General features: G+C 51.5%; 1 long non-coding RNA gene across 1 annotated transcript; it reads right to left on the bottom strand.

Annotated features, from left to right (window-relative positions):
- Nucleotides 1-6,665: 6,665 nt before the first annotated feature.
- Nucleotides 6,666-7,377, bottom strand: LOC120696251. The gene is made up of 2 exons (XR_005684046.1): nt 7,119-7,377; nt 6,666-7,011 (listed from the first exon to the last, which is right to left on the bottom strand). It is a non-coding gene; the product is annotated as an uncharacterized LOC120696251 (long non-coding RNA).
- Between the last annotated feature and the right edge of the window lie 17,163 nt (nt 7,378-24,540).

Genomic DNA, 24,540 nt, shown 5'->3' on the forward strand with positions numbered 1-24,540 from the left:
CGCCGCGCGGTCTTCGGCATCCGAGGCCTCCTCCGAGTCCTCCTCCTCGTCCTCCTCCGAGGACTCAGGTGTGGCGGGTCGCGGCTTCCCCTCCGCCCGAGCGAGCTGGCGCGCCTTGTCGTGCGCCGCCTTCCTTTTCCTCTTCCTCTCGGCCTTGGCCTCCACCGCGTCCTTCCGCCTCTTCATCTTCTCCGCGTGGAGGCGATTGATCAGGCGCTGTTCTGAGACCGGAGGCCTCGAGGTGCCGCATCTCAAACCCTGTACAATACACACAGATGGGGTCAGGAAAGGGGAACTACACGATGCACGACGAGTTCGAAGCCAAAACTCACCAGGGAAATATACCCCGGCTCGGGACGCATCTTGATCCTCCAAAGATCCGCGGGATCTTGGGGAAACTCCGCCACCGCATACTTCGCCCTTCGGGCGGCGTTGGTGTGGGAGAGAAGCTTGCTCGACGTCCTCGAGCCCTCGACCTTGCTCCCGGGGATGAGCCGGTAAATCGGCAGGGCCCTCTCCACAAGAGGGATCACCCTCTGCCGGTGAAAGTTCGCGATGACGTCCGCCGCTGTCAATCCCTTCCTCGCCAAACGCGCCAGCGCATCGGTAAGGCCCTCGAGCCTGGCTTGTTGGGCTGGGGGCGACACCCCCCAGTCCCACTTCGCCGGACGCTCCCGAAGAACCTTGTTAGTAAACGCCGGGAGCGCGCCGCTGAAGTTTCGAAGGTAGAACCACCCTCGGCTCCACCCGGAGTTGTTTGTCGTCATCTTGCTTGTGATGTAAAGGCTCCGCCGGTTCGGGCGGACGTGGAGCGTCAAGCCACCGGCGCGCGCGAACCGCCTTGGCTGGTTCCGCGCGTTCTCGACGAAGAGCTCACCGCGGAACAGGTGGATCCAGAGATCCCAGTGGACGTCGATGCCGAGGTACCCCTCGCAGACGGCGACGAAGACCGCCGCCTGCGAGATGGAGTTGGGGCTGAAATTGTGCAGCTCCACTCCGTAGTACTCGCACAGCGCCCTCATAAACTTGCTGGCGGGGACGCCGAAGCCCCGTTCGTGGAGGCGCACGAAGCTCACAACATAGCCCTGCGGGGGCTCCGGCTCAGACTCGTCCGGGCGCGGGGAAATCCACGCCGGCGCCCCCGCGTCGGGGTTCCGCGGCAGCAGCCGATCGGCGACCAGCTGCTCCAGCACCGCGACGGTGGCGGAGGACTTCCCCCATGGCAAGGGCTCCTGGATATCCGACATCTCCGAGAGTCGAGGGGGGATGGAAAAAGGAAGGCTCCGAAATGGCTAAGTCTCTTCCTCTCTCTTTCTCTTTCTCCTTTTCTCCTCGCTCTAGGCTATGGGTTCAGGAGGCGACGGAGGCGGAGAAGGCGAAACAGGATGAAGGCAAATGGCCAGGTGAACCCAAAACATCCCCTTCTTCTCCATATTTATGTACCACGGGGGGCGCACCCACAGCCACGGCCCAAATCTACCGCATTCAATGCGGTAGATTTTGCTATCACTGACGGGTGGGCCCCACGACCGCGGAGTTCCCCACGCGCGCACGCGGCGATAAATGCGGCACGGTAACCGGCGGGCGCGATGCAACTGTTGTGTTATCCCATCCGTCAGCCGCCGCCCACGCCGCTCCGTCTGCCCGAGGCCGACGCCTGAAAAGGCGCGCCCACGCCGCACCGCACGAATCAGGCCACGTTCGCCCACCACCAGCGGAAGACCCGCGCGCACGACTTGCGAGTCTGCATCGTTTCAAACCAAGACGGAATATTCCTTCAGGGGTCTCTTTACCCTCGAAGGAATCGCATTTCGAGGCCTTACTGATCAAGGGATCGAAGCCTGGCCCTTCAGGGGGTTCGACAGGCGCCCCAGATCACCGGAGTCAGGGACTGCAGGGATGTGCCATACAAGCTACCCTCGAATGCGGAGTTCGAGACATCCTACGCAGTGTTCAAGGCCAGTCGAGGGTGCCTAGAAGGGGGATCCCATCGAGGGAGAGCGTCGAGCCCTCGGACCCTATCGAATGGGTCCGAGCCCCGCCTAGTGAACCCTCGCAAGCGCTTTATGAGACGTGTCTATGGACCATGAGCCGACCCCTATCGAACGGGGCACGGACGTCCACTTGAACAACCCGCTAATAGCTCACTGAAGCAGCCATAGCTCGCGGCCCGGGCATGGGTAGCATGGTGCGCTTCACCCCTCCTCCCTGCGGAAGGGCGACGAGGGTCGTAATTAAAGTCGAGGGTTTCCCCTGAACGCCTTCACACGGGCCTAGGCTCGGGGGCTCCTCGCACACCACGATTCAAAACCACACCCTCGAATAAATCGACAACCATCACTTATGAAGCTCCATGCGTAAACCGAAACCACCGCTATTAGCGTACGTCCCCCTAATGGCTAAAGCTGAACGCCAGATCGCCGTACCAGCACTAAGAGTGCCGAGGCCGGCTGAAAAAGTGCCGATGCCGGCTGAAAAAGACGCTGGACGGCCATCCCAGTAGAGCTACCCAGCGGGACAACGTTTATAGCCCTTGGACGAGCACAAACTCTCCTCCAAGGCCTCGGGGGCTACACCCGCGGGTGCGCTGACGCGCCCCCGCGAAGGTGACTTCACACATATTCGAGGGTCGTGACTCTCTATACACCCCTATACCCTCGGTAATCCTCCCCGCAGAGGAGAAAGGGAACTTTATTGCTCAAATGCAAGTAAAGATTACAAAGGATCACCGGCGCGAAGCCATCGAAAGATACAAACACATTGCCACCTATGTGGCAATTTTCCCTGTCTTGGGGAGGAGCGAGCGACGAAGAAAGGCACCAAGCCCCTAGCTGACGCAGCGGCGGGGCTGCTAGGGATGCGAGAAGCGGCCCCCAGACCTCACGGGTCCAGCGGGACGCTCTCCTCGCAAGCCTTCTTCTAGCATCTCCTCCACCGAAGACCGCGTGGGGGGTCAAGCTGGCGGACAGCGCCCTCCGCACCGTCTCCCCGAGAGCAACCTTGTCGCCGGGGGGGACGATGCGAAAAACAGCCGCCGGACCTGGCGCCAGCGCCCCGGTCAGGCGTCTCCATCCCCCTTCAGGCTATGGGACATCGCAGGAGCAGGACCCCACGGGCCCAATGCTCTTCCGCTGATCCCACTGAAGCTGAGGGATGGTGCGCACGCCCACTCCGGTCTTCCCCAACCGCTCGCAAGCATTCTTCTAGCGCCAAAAGCTTAAAAAAGCCAGGCCACCCCATCTGGGGGCCGGTCGCAAAAAGGCAATGGAAACATTACAAGATTTAGGCAATGCTGGAAGAAAGAGTCGGAAGGCTGGAGAAGAAGGGAAATCCCACGACCCCTATTTATAGCTGTGCCGGGCACAAAGCTTCGAGCTTTCCAAAGAGCGGAGGCTTGTATCGCCCGTGACAAAGCGGCGCTCCACGAGCAAAGGATGTCCTCGGTCCCTGCGCCGAGACACGACCGAACGAAATAAAGCGGAGCTGAGCCCCCGGATGCTAAGCGGTGCAGCATCGGCCCTGGCCGGATGCCCTCGAACGGCGCGCCGTAAAGCAACCAGGAACGCTGGGGCCAAGGCCCTACGTACGGGACAGCACGATGGGAGCACCAGCTGCCAAGCGGCGGGTGCCACCGTTGCCCTGGCCCCCCTCAGTGCGCGGACACGTCTTGTCCTTCAAACAAACAAACAAAGAGGCGCGCGCCTCGAAGTACACCCCCACGGGTGTACTATCCCGACCGGCGTGTTGTCGCACCCGCCGGGCCCGCGCTCAGGCGCGCCCAGCAGGTGCGCGACTTTGACTAAACACGTCGAGAGAGAAACCGCCGAATTACCCTTTGGACGAATCCCATGACTCGACCAAAGCCTCGGGGGCTACTGTCGGGTGCCACAATTAGGGACACCCTAATTGGAGTACTAAAACCACTTTCGAAAACACAAACACATGTTAAGGCAACTGGGCCCACAAAGGCCCCCGGCCTCCTTCCAAATCTGGAAGAGAGGAAAGGACTCAAAGAAGCCCAGCATGTGGCCCATTCGCACCCCTCTCAGGCCCACCGAACAATCTCCGCCCCGCTCGAGGGTAGCGAATCTACCCTCGGGCGGGTCACTCATCTCCGCCTCGCTCGAGGGCTCCCCTCGGACCCTTGACCGCGCAATCGCATTTCCGCCTCGCTCAAGGACAGCGGACCTGCCCTCGAGCGGGTGGCCAGTCTCCGCCTCGCTCGAGGACAGCGGACCTGCCCTCGAGCGGGTGGCTAATCTCCGCCTCGCTCGAGGCCATCTCTCGGCACAAGGGACAATTGGCCCCGCCGCCCAACCGACCGCCGTACAAAGGCATTAAAGGCCAGCTACTCCGCCACGGCTCAAAGGACGGGCGGCGTCATACTGCCACTCCCGCAGTGGATGTGACCGGCGTCCCGTCCACTGACCCCGGTCACCGCTCTGCCACCCCAGCCGCTATAGCAGCACTGTGGAGCATTCAACGCGGTACAAGACAAGTTGGCGCCGCCCCCGTTACTGTCACGCCGACATCAACCATCCGAACACACCTCCCCCTGGGGAAGGGGTCTGGCGATGTCACGTGCCCTTCCGGGAGGGGCACTCCGCATGCGCGGACGGTCCCGGACCTCCCTCTTGTGGGGTCCGGGACTTCCACGCGCCCCCCGGACCTTCTAGTGCGCACGCTCGCACCCCGACCAGGGGGTCCGGGACCGTCCCACGCCATTACTACCGCTGGGACTCTGCAGGACGGCCGCCGCCATCTCCACGAGACCAAGGACGGAGCCCAGGATGACGGCGACGTGCGTCGCCGTCCCACAGTACACTTCCTACAGTGCTCGACCACTGTACCCGCGATTCAGGGGAAAACGACGACTTCTGCGCCCCTACACTCATGTACGCCGCCCCTCCTTACAACTATAAAAGGAGAGGGTGGGCTTCCTTTTGGAGAGGCTGATCGACTCTCTCCAATCAAAGGTTGGAAGTAAGTTCTCTGAACTCCCCCTCAGAGGACTCTCAGCACGACTGAGCACTCATCTCAACCAACTCCACCTCTAGCAGAGACTTGGGAGCTTCTCTCCCTCTCTCGCCTCGCTTGTATCCCCTACTACGAGCACTTCGGGTGCAAGATAATACAGTGCCCTCGCACACCCCCTTTGCTGGACGTACGGCCCCGCGGCCGGAACCAGGATAAAACCGTGCGTTACTGTGATTGCCTCTTGCATCATCATCTGGGACAAGGAAACACGCAGCATTTACTAGTCGGGATTCAGGCCCCACGGGTCGGAACGCCGACACGTGGGGAGGGGGGCGATATCGCGCCCCCGGCCGAGCAGGGTGGGACAGCCGGTGGGCGACGGCAGGCCCGACGGCAGTGAAGGTGGGTAGGTGTCCCTATGGTTAGCAAATCCTCGTCGCCCCCATGGCGGTTGACGCGGCCAGCCCGCTTCGAAGTGGCTGCGGGGGCACCGGAGGAATTGGAGCCCACCGTGGCGCGGGGGTTGCATGTGCCTATTTCCTCGAACAACTTCTCCATTGCCTGCCGGCGTGCGATGGTGCCGTGAGCGGCGGTATTGGCGAATGGCGTGGCCACAGGCCACCCACTGGCACCCACGCAGGGATGGGGTTGGGGAGTGCGACCGCGTGTTGAGGCGCACGGTGGTGGGGTGGGTGTGGGAGCTGACCTCTCGCGCAGCAGAGGAAGAATAATCTCGTGACAGACAAGTAATCGGAGGACGTGACAGAATGGTAGTTCAGAGTAACTATTATACAGAACGGAGGTTTTTCAATGGTATTTTACAAAAACATGTTCTTTAGGTGCTATAGACCTAATTTTTCCTTAAGTAATAATTGTTACCAAAAGTTTTGACATGTATATGTGTTAGGTTGGTTCAATGCATGATTTCAATGTGGAGATACATTGTTGAACTTCCTTTATTTGTTGAATTAGAAAATATGGCATATAAATGAGCAGCAATAATACATATTCGGTTTGACTAGGGCATGATCCTGCAGGGTGCCTTTGGTTGTTAGAAAAAACTTGACCTGCGGGGGTAAGACCGCCCCCACGGCATTGTTTGAGAGGTAGAATGACCTTCTCACAGCAGCCCAAGAAAATCCCCGAATCCCTGCCCCACCCGTACACGGGGCCCGTCGCCTTGTGAGTTAGGCCGAGCTACACAGTGCTTTGGACATGAGGCAGGCGAGGGGTTTTTTTTACCCGCAGGCGGAAATTCGTCCCGATCAGAGATCGAACCCACAACCTGCGGGGTGCCGCCGGACTGCCGTGACCAACTGATCCGACATCCTTTGGCGTGTGTTTGGTTGTTAGACTAAGTGTAGCCTGGCTAGGATTCTAAGCTAGGCTAGCTCAAGCCAGGATAATCTTGTGCAATAGGATATGCTTGGTTGGCTTCATTGGATAAGCTTGGCTCGAGTAATATTTTATTTGGCTACCTGCATAATGCGGTAGAATAACCTTGAATGCGTCGAAGGTGAAGTTACCACTTCAGTTATCTCTCTCCCTTCTGTCTCTCTTCGTTCGCTATCAATGGTGAAAACATCTAAACCCCCATCAATTAAAAAAAAGGGCAATTATTCGATCAAATTGCTAAAGTGGATACTGGATAGAAGCTAGAAAAACCAAGACAAGCGTAAAAGACAGAATTACCAACAGCATCATCCAAACTCCAAATTCCAAAAGAGGCGAATGACCCACCAATCAAATCAAACAAGAATAAAAGACGAATTACTCGTCATCCAACAAATTGGGTAGGTTCAACTGGCGGACTCCTTCCTTGGTGGTGATGTTTTTTTTTTTTGCATTCCAGCCAGACGACGCCCAATCAAAACGCTGTTCAATCCCTGTGCTACTCAAATCCAACACAAGAACAAGAAGAATAATTACACAGGCACGCCAAATCCAAGCAACACCGCGCCTTCAATTCGTGGGAAGCAGCGTCCCGTGTCAGATCTAGCAGGGCTGGCTATCATCTGCACCGGATGCGTCCGCCTTCAATTCGAGGACGATGAGCAACATGTCAGAGCGAGCGAATCAAGAAGAAGCACCTCCATCTCATTGGGAACACCGTAGGATTGGAACGCGCGCTGACTCCGCACCTCCATCTTAAAGAACTCTGCACCTCCGAGGAGGCGAGCTCGCCGGAGCAGCGCCTCTCCGACCTCCCTCACCGGACGATTTTGACGACAGCAGCAGACTTAGGTGGTGTAGAAGGTGGCGGCGGCGGCAGCACCAACAGGAGGTAAGGCAGTGGGAGGTGAGGAGATTTAAGGCCAATGGCTTGTGCAAGCCTGACTTAGCTAGTACGCTCGGCGGAGCGTTTCCAGCAAGCCTGGCTAGTGGCGGTACTTTGCATAAGTCTAGCCTGGCTAACCGGACTGACCAGGCAACCAAACAAGCTCATCTTGTATTAGAGAAGTCTAGCTAGGGGATATACATCCAACCAAACAGGCCCATAGTGATGGCATCTAGGCCAACGAAATCCTGATGGTTCGTGATCAGTATGCATCTACAAGTACGTACACTCAGTATACTAGGAAAATAGAAAGTCTTGCTAGGTTGCTACGGATCAAATCCAAGTGCATATAAGTGCTAATATGAAATAAATGACATAAACCAACGTTAAGCAAATAGCCGTGGTGGAGATGGATGCTTCAAAGCTTAGGTACGGTGTATAATGAAAACCACTTATATTTCAATTGTTTTGTATGTGTGCACTAGTTTTTAGCAACTTCTTTTTATAAATTTCACATCCAATTCCCTTCACACTAATAGTGGTGAGAATCTTTTATAGCAAACTAATTAGCAATGCAACTAATTTATAAATAGTTTAATTTGTGCTTAATTGGGGCCTCCCATATCTTTTTTGCCCTGGCCCTTCCATGTAGTCCTGTCTATACGTGGAGAACTTTTTTAATATAAGAAGGTTGCACACATAGTTAAGATTTTGATGGAAAGAGAGAAAAGATAGGGGCCGGGGTAGTGCGCATAAAAACATCCACATCACACATCACTTGCCACGTTGTCAAAATACATCTACATAGAGTATATGTGTCTGTATATGCACACATTTGACAAGTTTATGTATTTGTTTGCACGTTTGTTACTTGTTAGACTAAAGTGATACCATACAAATTATTGTAACGTGAACGCAATTTACTTTTTATGATTTTATTCCAAATTTTTAGAATTTCAAACCAAGTTTTGCCGCATCCGCACCACACTTCTTGCAAATATATACCAATGCTCCCGTGCGGCCATGCCCACCCCGCGTCGTCCCTTTCAAGCAACCCGCAACCGCCTTGTACCATGGGGCACCCCACCGCGACATCTGGAAGAGCCCTACGTTCAGATCGGCCGCCAAGGGCGTAAGGGCGATAGCTTCCACGCCAAGCACAATATGATAGTCAAAGGGGTCGATCCGTGCGCGGAAGCCAAGAATGCAGAGAAGGTGGTGATATTTTTGTACTTGAATTACCTACGCGAGGATGAAGAGCGGTGCATGATGGAGGCTGCTACGGGCCTCGGCGAAGGCAGAGTTCGCCACCGAGCTTGCCAAATATGCTGCAGAGGCAGCCACTGACAAGGCCTTCGCCGCCGCCACCACCACCAAGGTGGGCGAGGACTCCACTGCCGACGCAGTGGGAGAGAAGGGCGGGTCCGGCGACGACTCCACTGGGTATAGAGGAGTCCCACTAGAAGTGTGACATCGTAAAGCGACCCTTATCACTCAGACTTCAACAAGCAGAACCTTACATTCCATGCTTCCTATTCTCTCTTGCATCCGCACTAGCAGTGGCTTCTACTGTTTGGTAGTTTATGTCGTTATTCGGTTGATAAGCATTTTCCTTTTGTTATCTGGAAGGATAGAATCACTGTGTGGTACTAGTGCAATACTTGGAGGGCTTAAATTGTTTGCCTGAAGTGATGAATCATATCACGATTTGCCTGGAATTTCTTACCTAGTGACGTTATGTCATGCTCAAGTTATGGAGAAAGAGTGTTGATCTCATTACAAAATCATTTTATCTTTGTCCTATTTTGTCCAAATTTATTCTACTACCATTGCTTGATCGTGTTCTACTTAGCATATAGTCTTAAACCACTCGGTTATGATTCTTTGTTTTCAAAATACATGGCATGTATTTTTTCAATTCCATTATAGATTATTAATTGCTCAACCCTTTTTGCATGAAGTGACTGGGTGAGATGACCTACGCTGATGTGCTTATGACTTGCATTGCATGAAGCTAATGTAACATCATTAAATATGTGCTATGTATGATGAAATCTCACACACTTGATAGTAGCATTACTGTGTGATTACTTTGTCTCTGTAGTGATATATTGGGCATTGTTGAGAAATCGGCACTCTTAACCTTGACACCGACTCTTTATATGGACCCTTATCCACACTACTTTATTTGTAGATACCTTCGCACCAATACTAATATGCGAGACCAACTTTCTACAAGGAAACTCAAACATTTATTCACTACTCGACTTGACACAGCACGAGAGGCCACTTACACTCTTTATGAGGCTATCCTACTATGACACCTATATATTGCATGGCAACATTTTCATCTTCTACTTGTGACCCTTTATGCCATGGTATGGCAAGGGGGGACGAGAAAACCTCTATGTATAGGACTCGATGGTTTATATGGTTTTGTTATGTGTCCATCTTCTACATACTTCCTAAAAAATATCTAACTGTAGAATTTTCCTCATACTTATCTAACTATACAAATATCTAGTTTCTAGAGTATTCCACATTTTACTATGAAGCTTGGCAACCATGGTTCATGCATACTCTCTAATATTTTAGAAGCTTCTCATAAGTATGCATTGCTATTTTCAACACTATAACACCCCGAGTGTCTGCACAGTAATTAAATAGGTGTCTGCACAGTAATTATGTATGATTGCTATGCATCATGTGCTTGAAATGCTTAAAAAAGGATCTTTTTGTAATTATGAAAGGTTATACATGTAATTATGATTTTATGCAAGGTCCTTTATATAGTTATTTATGAATATAGCTTTTGTGGAGGGTGTTTTTGTAAAATTTCAGTGCATTTAATGCATGGTAGCCATTTTTGCTTGTAAGTCTACATTTGATGTGAAATTGCTTTGAAAAAGACAAATTTCCTAGGATTCAAATTCCTTTCTATGTTTTTATTTTTAGCTCCTGTATCTTTGGTCAAATAAATTTTTGCACAACATCAAAGTTGTATATCTTGAAAAATTGAACAACTTTCATGTTGGGCACTTTTCCTTTTGAGCTTTGGTTTAAAAGTTATCGCTGGTTTACAGTTTAGTCCCTGGAACTTTTGGAAATTGCAAAATCGCCCTTATCCCCTTCTTCCCCCTCCCTGCTCTGCTTCTCGCCGCCGTCCACCGACAGCGCCGCCCGCCGGCGCCTTCCCGGCTTTCCCGGCCATTACTTCGCCGTGCGCTGTCACCCACGCGTCGCGGACGACCTCCTCCCCCTCCTGTTGCCTCGCGCTGGAGCTCCTCGGCCGTGCCACACACCCCTGCCGCTTCCAGAACCACCCCGGCGGCCGCCACCGCGACGCCGCCGTGGAGAGCCCGAACCAGAGGCCCAGCTCTCGATCTTTCGCGCGCCTGAGCACTACAAGAACCCCAGGAGTCGATTTCACTAGCTCCTTTGCTCTCTCCTCGCTCCCACACTGCAGAACACCGCCGCCGCCCCGCTGGAACGCCGGCGAGCTCACCCCGCCGCGGAGCCGCCACCCCAGACCCGCTCCACCCCTACAGCCCCCACCGTTAGCCACACCTCGCCCTCGCGCAACTCCCAGGCCCCTTCCCCTCACCCGAACCCCACCGGAGTCACCCCGCCGCCGTGCTCCGAGCCCGCAAGCCGCCGCTCGCCGTCGACACCCCATCTCCGACCACCCAGAGGTGCGCCTTGAACCCGTGAAGCTCCCACACCTCTCTACCCTCGCCGCCGGCGACCCCCTCGCCGGGAAACGGCCGGTCAAACCCCGCCTCCCCTCTCTGACCCGGCCAGGGACGTCGGGGTTTGAATTTGAAAAACCCCAGGGGGTTATCTGCGTAGTCAGTGACTCATTGCAATAGTGCCTTAGGGACTGGTTTGCAATGTTTTTCAGTGAACTTTGAAATTCAATATCAATTCATAGAAAATTCGTAAAATAGCAAATCTTGATGTTTTGGAATCCTCTTGAAGAGCTCTATGCAGTAGAACCATAATATGTTAGGCTTTAGTTGCAAGTTTTTGCTGTAGATTTTGATTTGTGTTACTAGGTTTATAAATACTAGTTATTTAATCTTTTTCTTATCTGATGCTTGAAAGCTGGTATTGCTATGAAATTTTGGTAGTAGTTTACTCATGTAACACTAGCTTTGCTATAAAAATTTCGTGGTCAGTTCTCTTGTGTATCTATTTATTTGATTTAATCCTTGTTTAATAGACTTTATTTATGATAAATAGTTTCTGTTCTTGATAAATCCTCAATTTATTCCTGAGTGTACATCTGGAGTATCTTAGCTTGTCCAGGAAGTTTGAGCTGCAGTTTATGGCTAGGTCAAGGGCTAAAAATAAATCTTGCTAATCTATTGTCTGTTTTGTTTATTTTCTCATATTTATTTCTGTATAGATAAAATCATGAAAAATTCACTGTAGTTATTTCTTATCTGTATCAAGCTCCTGTTAAATTTTGAGCTTCTGTTTTGCTTTAGTTTGACCTGTATAATTCAAGTTTGTTCTATGTGCTGCCTGCATGAATGATTTGTTGTGTTTATTTGACTACAAGTCTTGGCATGATTTTTACAGGGTAGATTGCTTTGTTCATGTTCTGTTTAGTGTAATTTTGGCAGATTTTATTACTATTTGTACTATGAGTAGTTGATTGGTTAGCAAACTATGTTTTGTTTGTTATAAGAAAACCACCCCCACTTGTTTATGAAGTTAGTCAACTTCTTTTGTGCTGTTGATCATGATGCCTTGTGTAGTTAGTTTTGTTATTTAACTACTCTATAAACGATTGCCCATGTGTGCTTATAATGTTGTTCTTGCATTACATATAGACACGACTGCCTTATCGGACGGGACGTACGAGCTGATCCCGGAATCTGACGGAGGTGATCTCGAAGCTCAAGTAAACACTGCGGAACTAACTGAAGCCCCGGACCATAGTTCGGAAGAGCCTAGGGCTGAAATAGTTAGCAACTACCGAGAAGGCAAGCCCCGGACATAACCTATATTTCAAATTATTATCATTTACTGTTGTTACCTACTTGTGCATTTACAGTTCTTAGGTTTTGAATTGAAATCCTAGATGCATGATCCTAGGAACCCATGTACTGAATACTAGATTTGAGTTCGACTACTTGCTAAGCTTTTAGGACTGGTAAAAGTCGAGTGATTGCCTGTCACTCGCGAGCTTTATAGGAATTGCATGTTTACTTTCTGTTAACAATATAAGGACGACGGACGGGGTTGTGATCGATATCATAGCTTCATGAGAGACCCCGTCTGTGTTAATGAACTTGCTAAGGTCGCGGTGTGTGGTAGCGTTGGTTAAGTCTTTGAAAGTACTAGCCACATGCCGTCAATATGGTACGCGGCAAGCCTAGTAGCCGATTGGACCGGGGAGTGGATATACCTTTCACTCTCTCAGTAGGGATAGGTTTTATTCTTATGTTGCGCAACACTACGACTTCTAGGGACAAGGTTCGGCCTTGGAGCCCTGTAGTCGGGGAGAGTGACCCTATCCACAAGCCGGAAAGAAAGGTCAACGGTTGTTTGGGAATGACCCGACGGTGTTCCAGACGTGTGTGTTAGGTTTATCCTTGCAAGGTTGAATTTCGATTCAGAATCGTCCGCCTCTCACGATGAAATGAGACTGCTTGATCTCTTTGCCACACAGAGTAAGAAGAGCAACAATACTTTAATCAATCTTGATGTTTGCTTAATTTTCTACCATGTTTGGATAGTAGCTGCTTACATAGAACGGTTAATCAACTAGAACCTTGAAAGCTAAAACTTGAAAGTAAGGACATACTCTTTATTGCTTTTCAGCAAAAGAAAACCAGAGCCTCACAAAGCCTTGCATAGTCTAGCTAAGGTGGGCTACTTATACCCGATGGCGGTTAAGTCTTGCTGAGTATTAGAATACTCAGCCTTGCTGTTGAACTCTTTTTCAGGTTCGAGTTTTGAGGATCAGATCGCTAGCTTGACCTACCCTTGCTCGTTGCCTCCTGGCTGGTCCGTAGAGTGGGATACGTCTGCGACCGGCAATGACTATGACGAGTGATACCCGGCTTGGGCTAGTCTGGTATCCTTTTGCGACGTGTTGTAGCCGTCGTGTTTTATCTTCCGCTGTTTTAAACTCTGAACTTATAGTTATGGCTTGTATAACTGCTTTGCTACGTTTGGTCTTGTATTAATGTTTTAGAACCCGTTTGTAATAACTACTATGCCTGTGATGTAAAAATTGTGGTTGTAATATCTCTGGACTCGCCTTCGTGCGGGGTATGCTTGTTCGATCCGAGAATCGGTGGTTGTATCGGGACGTTACCCGACAGACCAAAAATTGTTCCGTTTGAAGTGCGTTTAAGCTAATGTTGCCTTTATGGTGATGGCCTGCGCACTTGAGCCGGGATAATTTAGGCGGTTCTGCCACAAACACTCTCCCTCAATGCATACTTGTCTCGGGTGACCGGACCACTGCCCGCCCTTGCATCTTTTGTTCTCTGCCATTCCAAGCCTTCTTCTTCCCTTGTCCGGGCGACATGATCCGATCTTCTTTTGGCTCATATTAGCCTTTAGTTGGAGGTCATCCCCAAACTGATGCATCCAATCATCTTTTCTTTCTTCTTCACTCTTCTAGTTGTCTTTCCTCTAGAGGCTTCCTTGTACGAAGGCAAAATAACATGAGCTCTTGATATATTGGCATACCTGAGATCTTCACAACTAACAAGGACTTTTTGTTAAACACAAACTGTAGTGAAAGTGGTGTTTTTCAGACTTATTTTAATTCATGTGTAAAAGGCTTCCTCCATTTTCTGTGCTATAGGGAGAATTGTGGTATAGGATCCAACATGCCACAAGATACATTCATGTTCAATTGTAATAAGTAACATTGTAAAGAAATTTTCTTGTATACTTGAACATACAATTTGATTTAGATTATTATAAGATTAGCACAAAAAGAACGACAAGATAATTTTTTTATTTCGAAAGGCACAAGAAGATAAATTTGGCAAAATAAAACATGTGCTTCGGCAGGAAGAACTTACATGGGTATGTCCGATATCAGGCGCCATCAAGACTAACAAAGCTTGAAAGCCTGTGAAGCTGCCGGTAATGGAATAATTCTCAACGCTTGTGTATGTAGGTGTGGAGCTAAAGTAGCTCCCTCCAAATACAAATCGAACCAATCTTTAGTGTGATTGTAAGCCTATGGTGTTGCGCTGAAATATTGTGCATGCTTGTGTTATTTACATAGGCGGGAGTAGATTCCTCCAAATACAAAGCAGACCATCAGTTATCTCGATTCGAACTAGATAAACCAACGTTTCCCTCAAGTACCCCAAAATCAAATCATACACTACAACACAAACTGATTTGTTAGCAGTCTGAGTCGCAACCTGTCGCCTCGGCTCACTTTGCACCCTGAAATAGAGAATCCAATCCAACAATCCAATCTCCCAGTCTAATACACTGGACCATGCGAAGAGCGGCGGTCTTGTCTAAACAGTGTTCTTTAGAGCCTCGGAGGAACAGAGGGATGTGCTCCCGTCCTGATAGTGGAGTCCAAGTAGCACGAAGCGGCTGGCACCTACAAGACTTACGATTGTTGGGAGACGCAGATCTGATAATTCGCCCCCGAGCATCGAAAGAGAGGAATTCTTCTCGGGCCGCATACAAGAAGGGATTGATTCCCCAATTGTCTATTATCCCCGCACAAAAAAAGAACTTGATCGTAAACTATGGGTGGTTGTGCAATTCAACTCCAATGCCTCCAGACGGAAGAAGGATTCTGTGGAAAACAGTGCAAGGAGGAGCAGCTTCGCCGATGTGAAGTCCGCGGCGATTAGGCACCAGGCACGGCTGCGGTGGAGTTTGTTAAGATGAGAGAGGGGGGAGAAAACCGTGAGGGCCGATTTCGATCCCTGAATTGGGCCCAAATTAGGATCTATTCTTTCGCTGGGCTGTCTATTTCATTCCAAATTCTCAAATTTGCTGTGTTCGGGTGCAGCAGACAGAGGCACTTTGGATTTCTGCACTGCAACATGCAGAGTTTGCGCTGTAGATGATGATTTGTCGCAACACGTGCGACTAAAATCAAGCTCTATGGAATGGCCACACTAGTCCGAGCACTCTGAAAGCTCCTCTAACGTGTAGTAAAATCGGCCGAAAAATCGGAGGATGCCGCGCGGCGCGGCGGCTGCCTAAGCCGGTGCGACGTGCAACACCCAAAGTGCGCGATGCCGGAGGCAACAACGGGTCGTGTTGAAGAGGGAGGTCGTGGGTGGCGAGGATCCTGAGCTACGGTGCCAGCGGGCGATGGCCACCACTAGCAGCTACCTGCATTTTGGCCTTAAATCTCGAAGAGAAGATAAGATATTTGCCATCGATGAACGCAAGCAGCCACGCCGAACGAGGAGTCTTAAAAGTTGAGGTATCCGCCTGCACCGACGATGGCAATGATGTCGGCGTCATGCGTAGCCCCGGCGGTGTCCAACCTAGAGCTTGCAACAGCGCCTCCCGGTACACGCACCTTGCACGCGCCCAGTGCCCACTGCCCGGAGGCATTGCCCAGGTGCCGGATGCTTCTAAACACAGGGTGCCGCGGCTCCGGGAACTTGGTCCGCCCGCGGGACGCTCCAGCAGCGACGTCCTCATGGATCAAGATGGCAACAGGTACGTACCCGATGGGTAGTAACCACCCATACCCGTACCCGCCAAGCCTAAATTTTACCCGTCGGGTTACCCGTACCCGCACGCGGGTAAGAAAATATTTCCATACCCGTACCCGACTGGTAATTTATACCCGACGGGTAACCCGTACCCGAAAGTATATCCGACAATGACATATAAATATGAGACATTCACATGAAAAGTAAATCATTCCAAGCTTAATTGTAACAAGCATTAGCAATTCATCCAAGCATCATTGCAACAAGCATTAGCAATTGACAAGTTCGAGCTGCCGCATAGTTACCTCCTAAATTCCTAAGTACGTTGTCCATTAGCATTACAAGTTCACAGACCACCATAAAATTTTACAAGTTCACATGGTTTCACTGATCCACCATTTTACAAGTTCACATGGTTTCACTGATCCACCATTTTACAAGTTCACATGGTTTCACTGATCCACCATGAATTAAAGAGAGACCACACAGGTTACAAGTTCACAAATGCAATTAACAGATAAGACATCAAAAGGAAGTCCATGCTGCCATGCACATGCACATGCACTTCACCAATTCTTGCATCAGTTGACTTGTTCTTGTGACCAAAAGGGCGCCATGAGGCCAGCTGACAACCACTTCATGTGTCCTCAGATTGTAAGTTCCTACATTATGATAAACATTTCAGATTAGTTATCTATTATCATACTTCACAAAGTAGCTGAAAATAAACACATTTGAACAATGGTAAATCACCTGAAGCCCCTCTTGAATGTCCTGAAGACATGACCAAAAGGTTGCAGGCTGTTTGATTTTCTCATCGACAACAAAACATAAGTGAGCTAACGAGTTGGTTTGCATGAATAACAATTAATATTTGCAGAAATTAACAGCAAGCTAATATCCAAAGGAGCAGTGATAAATATACCTTTATACTTGTTTCTCAACCAATCTTGAGAGCACATTAGGGCCTCCAACATCTTGCAAGTGAGCCTGCTGCGATGCTCACTTAAAACCCTACCACCAGTGCTAAATGCTGATTCTGAAGCAACTGTTGTAACAAGAATGGTAAATATGTCCCTAGCAATCTTTCTCAAAGTTGGGAACCGAGTTCCAGCCACCTTCCACCAATCTAAAACTTTGAAATTCTTAGTATGCATGTCCAATAGCTCTTCATCCAAATAGCGATCTAACTCAGTCTTGAAGCCCATTGTTGTTGGCCTTCTACTAGCAACACGAGCCAACATGGAAGATAAGAAATCATCACTGTGTCCTGTGGCAGATGCTGCTGGAACACTGTTTCCCACATCCTCTTCCCCACGGTACTCAAGCATCAAATCAGCCAACAAATTCTTCACCTCAAGAACCCTATCCTCACACTCTCTACCAGTTGTACCAAGTAAATCCTCAAAACAAATCAGCAGCACTGTGGTTTTAAATCGAGGATCAAGAATAGTTGCAATGTCCATGAACCCTTGAATATCAAGCCAATATTTGTCAAACTTGGCTATTATATTGGCTGACATGGTTTGCACTAAAGGGTTTCCACAAGTTGACCACTCCCTAATTTCCTTTCTAATCCTAGCAATTCTAGTGAAATATATGTTAGCTGTTATATAATCTGTCCCTGAAAACATTTTAGTGATGTCATTGAACAATTTAAGCCTCTCTACAACATCCTCAGCAAATTTCCACTCATCCTCAGATGGCAAGCAAGTGTACAGCATATCTACACGGTTTGCCCTAATGAAAGCAGACTTGTATGGCAATGCATGACTAAGCATGGTAAAAGTTGAGTTCCACCTAGTCTTGCAGTCAAGAATTAGCTTAGTTGTGGCTTCCACTTTAACAAACTGAGCTATCTCCTCAAACTTTTCAACCCTTTTTGGTGTAGCCGTCCAATATGCTACACTGTCATGAATGTTTTCTATTGCATCTTTCAACAACTCTAACCCATCCTTAACTATCAGATTGAGAATATGAGCAGAATAGCGCATATGCAACAGCTTACCATCATTCAAGAGCTTATGTCGTCCAATATTTCTCACAAGCAAAGGGATTACTGCATCATTGGTAGTGTAGTTGTCAAGAGTAATTGCTGATATCTTCTCATCTAGATTCCACTGAACCAAGCTGTCATATAATTTGTCACTAATGATTTCAGCAGTGTGAGGAGCAGGGACATAAGCAAATATGTCATTCAATAGTTACAAACAAAATAAGAGACATGATATACAACTGTAGTTGAACAACATGATATGCAACCAGATCTAAGAAAAAAGTTAGTACCTCATGAGTCATGAGAATATTTCTAAGATTCCAAGATTCATCAATAAAATGTGTAGTGATGGCCATGTAACCTCTCTTTTGGTTGTCAGATGTCCACATATCAGTAGTGATGGCCACTCTCGACTGAATTCTAGCCATATATTCAATGGATTTTTTCTTCTCCAGCTCATATTGTCCCATAATATCATATCTGAAATTAAACAGAAATTTATTACAAAATTTATTGGCTCATACAAAATTGCAGAAAGGATATGGACGCATAGATCTTATACCTTATTGTGTTCCTTGTTCCCATTTTGAATAAGGGTTGAAGTGCACTGACAAATCTTCGGAAGCCAACATGATCAACCATGCTTAAAGGGTATTCATGAAGAACTATCATGGCACTAAGTTCTGCCCTAGCTATATCTTGGTCAAAGGTGTAGTTCTCCACTGAAACTGTGCCTGCATCTGTCCTGTTAAATCTCAAACTAGATTGCACCATTGTCTGCCCATTAAGCTTGATCTTCTTCAGCACCCAAGTCTTCAAATGGCACTTCAAATGGTTAGTACCATTCTTTGACAACCCAGAAAGCTTCTTCGAGCAGTAGTTACATTTTGCATATTCATTGTTTCCAACCTTCACTTTCGTGAACTCATTCCAAACCGGTGATTTGAGCTTTCTCTTAGAACCAGCCTTGATTTCTTCCTCTTCTTCATCATCATCTATCTCAATTGGCAATGAATCATTGGCCGATTCAAGTTGAGGTGATCTGGAGATTGGAACGGAATCTGATTGCACTTATGATGCTTCTGAGCCGCATTGCGGGTTGCTGCTCCCATCACTACCACTAGCTGTAGACATCTTGTTCAGTCTGTAGAAGCACATTAAGAAATTAGCTAAATCAAAAATAAGCTAGCAGATCAAAACTAGACCAAATCTGAATATTAATTTATGAATGACAAAATAAGCTAGCAGCACTAAAATAATTTTTATCTAAACACACAATCTTGCAAGTTGCAACAGATCAAAACTAACATGACAAGTATTTATTTATAATTGAGCAAATTCGACCAATCAACATATACATCAACAGAACTAACAAAATAATCTAGCAACACTATAGAAAATTTTTATTTCTAAGAACAGATCACAACTAGACATATGCCATATATCTCAGAACACACAATCTTGCATCCTGCATATATCTTACAACTAAGCAGAGCCACATAAACCAACATAAGTGAACCAGAAACGCGAGAAGTCCTCATCTTTGCTTACCCAAGTGTCAGTGTCCCGACCCGGGGGCCTGGATCCCAACTAGTAAATGCTGTGTGTTTCCTCGTCCCAGATGATGGTGCAAGAGGCAATCACAATAACGCACAGTTTATCCTGGTTCCGGCCGTGGGGCCGTACGTCCAGCAGAGGGGGTGTGCGAGGGCACTGTATTATCTTGCACCCGGGGTGCTTGCAGTAGGGGATACAAGCGGGGCGAGAGTGGGAGGAAAGCTCCCTAGTCTCTGCTAGAAGTGGAGTTAGTTGAGATGAGTACTCAATCGTCCTGAAAGTTCTGAAAGGGGAAGTTCAGGGAGCCTGCTTCCACCCTTCGATTGGAGAGATCCCTCCCCCCCCCTTACAAAAGGAAGCCCATCCTCTCCTTTTATAGTTGTAAGGAGAGGTGGTGTACATGAGTGTAGGGGCGCGGAAGTCGTCGTTCTCCCTTGAATCGCGGGGTACAGTGGTCGAACACTGTAGAAAGTGTACTGTGGGAAGGCGGCGCGTGTCGCTGTCGTCCTGGATTTTCGTCCTTGGTCCCGTGGAGATGGCGGCGGCCGTCCTGTAGTGTACCAGTGGTAGTAATGGCGTGGGACGGTCCCGGACCCCCTGGCCGGAGTGCGGGTGTGCACATTAGAAGGTCCGGGAGCGCGTAGAAGTCCCGGACCCCACGAGGGGGAGGTCCGGGGTCGCGCCCGTGCGTGCTGAGTGCCCCTCTTGGTAGGACACGTGACATCGTCGGACCCCTTCCCCAGCGGGAGATGGGTCCGGCGATGGATGTCGGCGGAACAGTAACGGGGGCGGCGCCAACTTGCCTCGTGCCGCATTGAATGCCCACAGTACTGCTACAGCGACTGGGGTGGCAGAGCGGTGACCGGGGTCGGTGGACGGGACGCCGGTCACATCCACTGCGGGAGTGGCAGTCTGACGCCGCCTGCCCTTTGAGCCGTGGTGGAGTGGCTGGCTTTTAATGCCTTCGTACGGCGGTCGGTTGGGCGGCGGGGCCATTTGTCTCTTGTGCCGAGAGATGGCCCCGAGCGAGGCGGAGATTGGCCACCCGCTCGAGGGCAGGTCCGCTGTCCTCGAGCGAGGCGGAGATTGGCCACCCGCTCGAGGGCAGGTCCGCTGTCCTCGAGCGAGGCGGAGATTGGCCACCCGCTCGAGGGCAGGTCCGCTGTCCTCGAGCGAGGCGGAGATTGGCCACCCGCTCGAGGGCAGGTCCGCTGCCCTCGAGCGAGGCGGAAATGCGATTGCGCGGTCGAGGGTCCCGAGGGGAGCCCTCGAGCGAGGCGGAGATGAGTGACCCGCCTGAGGGTAGATCTGCTACCCTCGAGCGGGGCGGAGTTTGTTTGGTGGGCCTGAGAGGGGCCCTCGAGCGAGGCGGAGATTGGCCACCTGCCCGAGGGGGATGTGGCTGGGCCACATGCTGGACTTCTTTGAGTCCTTTCCTTTCCTCTGAGGGAGAAATAGGCCGTGGGCCTTCGTGGGCCCAGTTGCCTTAACATATGTTTGTGTTTTTGAAAGTGGTTTTAGTACCTCAATTAGGGTGTCCCTAATTGTGGCACCCAACAGTAGCCCCCGAGGCTTTGGTCGAGTCAAGGGATTCGGCCAAAGGGTATTTCGGCGATTTCTCCTTCGATGTGATCAGAGACTGCCGTGCCCCCGCCAGGCGCGCCTGGGCGCCGGCCCCGCGGATGTGACAACTCGTCAGACTGGGTAGTGCGCCTGCGGGCAGGGTGCTCGAGGCGCGTGCCCTTTTGTTTGTTTGTTTGAAGGACGAAACGTGTCCACGCACTGAGGGGGCCAGGGCGACGGTGGCACCCGCTGCTTGGCAGCTGGTGCTTCCGTCGTGCTGTCCCGTACGTAGGGCCTTGGCCCCAGCGTTCCTGGTTGCTTTACGGCGCGCCGTTCGAGGGCATCCGGCCAAGGCCGATGCTGCACCGCTTAGCATCCGGGGGCTCAGCTCCACTTTATTTCGTTCGGTCGTGTCTCGGTGCAGGGACCGAGGATATCTTTTGCTCGTGGTGCGTTGTGTCGTCACGGGCGATACAAGCCACCGCTCTTCGACAGGCTTGAAGCTTTACGCCCGGCGCAGCTATAAATAGGGATCGTGGGGTTCCCTTTCCTCTCCAACCTCCCAGCCCTTTCTTCCAGCATTGCCCAATTCTTGTAATGTTTCCTTTGCCTTTTTGTGACCGCCCCCCAGATGGGGTGGCCTGGCTTTTTTAGGCTTTTGGTGCTAGAAGAATGCTTGCGAGCGGTTGGGGAAGACCGGAGTGGGCGTGCGCACCATCCCTCAGCTTCAGTGGGATCAGCGGAAGAGCATTGGGCCCGTGGGGTCCTGCTCCTGCAATGTCCCCTAGCCTGAAGGGGGATGGAGACGCCTGACCGGGGCGCTGGCGCCAGGTCCGGCGGCTGTTTTTCGCATCGTCCCCCCCGGTGACAAGGTTGCTCTCGGGGAGACGGTGCGGAGGGCGCTGTTCGCCGGCTTGACCCCCCGCGTGGTCTTCGGTGGAGGAGACGCTAGAAGAAGGCTTGCGAGGAGAGCGTCCCGCTGGACCCGTGAGGTCTGGGGGCCGTTTCTCGCATCCCTAGCAGCCTCGCCGCTGCGTCAACTAGGGGCTTGGTGCCTTTCTTCGTCGCTCGCTCCTCCCCAAGACAGGGAAAATTGCCACATAGGTGGCAAGGTGTTTGTATCTTTCGATGGCTTCGCGCCGGTGACCCTTTGTAATCTTTACTTGCATTTGAACAATAAAGTTCCCTTTCTCCTCTGCGGGGAGGATTACCGAGGGTATAGGGGTGTATAGAGAGTCACTGACCCTCGAATATGTGTGAAGTCACCTTCGCGGGGGCGCGTCAGCGCACCCGCGGGTGTAGCCCCCGAGGCCTTGGAGGAGAGTTTGTGCTCGTCCAAGGGCTATAAATGTTGTCCCGCTGGGTAGCTCTACTGGGATGGCCGTCCAGCGTCTTTTTCAGCCGTCATCGGCACTTTTTCAGCCGGCCCCGGCACTCTTAGTGCTGGTACGGCGATTTGGCGTTCAGCTTTAGCTGTTAGGGGGACGTACGCTAATAGCGGTGGGTTCGGTTTACGCGTGGAGCTTCATAAGTGATGGTTGTCGATTTATTCGAGGGTGTGGTTTTGAACCATGGTGTGCGAGGAGCCCCCGAGCCCGGGCCCGTGTGAAGGCGTTCGGGGGAACCCTCGACTTTAATTACGACCCTCGTCGCCCTTTCGCAGGGAGGAGGGGTGAAGCGCACCATGCTACCCATGCCCGGGCCGCGAGCTATGGCTGCTTCAGTGAGCTATTAGCGGGTTGTTCAAGCGGACGTCCGTGCCCCGTTCGATAGGGGTCGGCTCGTGGTCCGTAGACACGTCTCATAAAGCGCTCGCGAGGGTTCGCTAGGCGGGGCTCGAACCCATTCGGTAGGGTTCGAGGGCTCGATGCTCTCCCTCAATGAGATCCCCCTTCTAGGCACCCTCGACTGGCCTTGAACACTGTGTAGGATGTCTCGAACTCCGTGTTTGAGGGTAGCTTGTACGGCACATCCCAGCAGTCCCTGACTCTGGTGATCTGGGGCGCCTGTCGAACCCCCTGAAGGGCCAGGCTTCGACCCCCTGATCAGTAAGGCCTCGAAATGCGATTCCTTCGAGGGTAAAGAGACCTCATGGAGGAATATTCCGTCGTGATCTGAAAACGTCGCAGAGTCCTGAGCCACGCGTGTGCGCGGGTTTTCCGCCGGTAGCGGGCGGCGTGGCCCGATTTGTGCGGCACGGTGTGGGCGCGCCCTTTCAGGCGACAGCCTCGGGCAGACGAAGCGGCGTAGGCGGCGGCTGACGGATGGGATAGCGCAACAGTCACGCCGCGCCCGCCGGTTACCGTGCCGCATTTATTGCTGCGTGCGCGCGTGGGAGACTCCGCGGCCGTGGGGCCCACCCGTCAGTGATAGCAAAATCTACCGCACTGAATGCGGTAGATTTAGGCCGTGGCGGTGGGTGCGCCCCCCGTGGTAAATAAATATGAAGAGAAAGGGGGCGTTTTGGGTTCACCTGTCCATTTGCCTCCATCCAGCTTCGCCTTCGCCTTCGCCTTTTCCGCCTCCGTTGCTTCCTGAACCCGTAGCCAAGAGCGAGAAGGAGAAAGGAGAAAGAGAGAGAGAGAGAGAGACTTAGCCACTTCGGAGCCTTCCTTTTCCCATCCCCCTTGACTTTCGGAGATGTCGGACATCCAGGAGCCCTTGCCATGGGGGAAGTCCTCCGCCACCGTGGCCGTGTTGGAGCAGCTGGTCGCCGACAGGCTGTTGCCACGGAACCCGGACTTGGGGGCGCCGGCGTGGATTTCCCCGCGCCCGGACGAGACCGAGCCGAAGCCCCTGCAAGGCTATGTCGTGAGCTTCGTGCGCCTCCACGAGCGAGGCTTCGGCGTTCCCGCCAGCAGGTTCATGTGGGCCTTATGCGACTACTACGAGGTGGAGCTGCATAATTTCAGCCCGAATGCCATCTCGCAGGCGGCGGTCTTCGTCGCCGTCTGCGAGGGGTACCTCAGCATCGAGGTCCACTGGGACCTCTGGATTCATCTGTTCCGCGGCGAGCACTTCGTCGAGAACGCGCGGAACCAGCCGAGGCGGTACGCGCGCGCCGGCGGCCTGACGTTCCACATCCGCCCGACCCGGAGGAACTTTTATATCACAAGCAAGATGACGACGAACAACTCCGGGTGGAGCCGAGGGTGGTTCTACCTCCGGAACCACAAGGGCGCGCTTCCGGAGTTCACCAACAAAGTTCTCCGGGAGCGACCGCCGAAGTGGGACTGGGGGGTGTCGCCTCCAGCGCAACAAGCCAGGCTCGAGGTCCTTACCGACGCGCTGGCGTGCTTGGCGAGGAAGGGGCTGACAGCGGCGGCCGTCATCGCGAATTTTCACCGGCAGAGGGTGATCCCCCTCGTGGAGAGGGCCCTGCCGATTTACGAGCTCACCCCCGGGAGCAAGGTCGAAGGCTCAAGGACGTCGAGCAAGCTTCTCTCCCACACCAACGCCGCCCGGAGGGCTAAGTACGCGGTGGCAGAGTTTCC

The sequence above is a fragment of the Panicum virgatum genome, chromosome 2K (assembly GCF_016808335.1).
Source record: "Panicum virgatum strain AP13 chromosome 2K, P.virgatum_v5, whole genome shotgun sequence".
NCBI lineage: Eukaryota > Viridiplantae > Streptophyta > Magnoliopsida > Poales > Poaceae > Panicum > Panicum virgatum.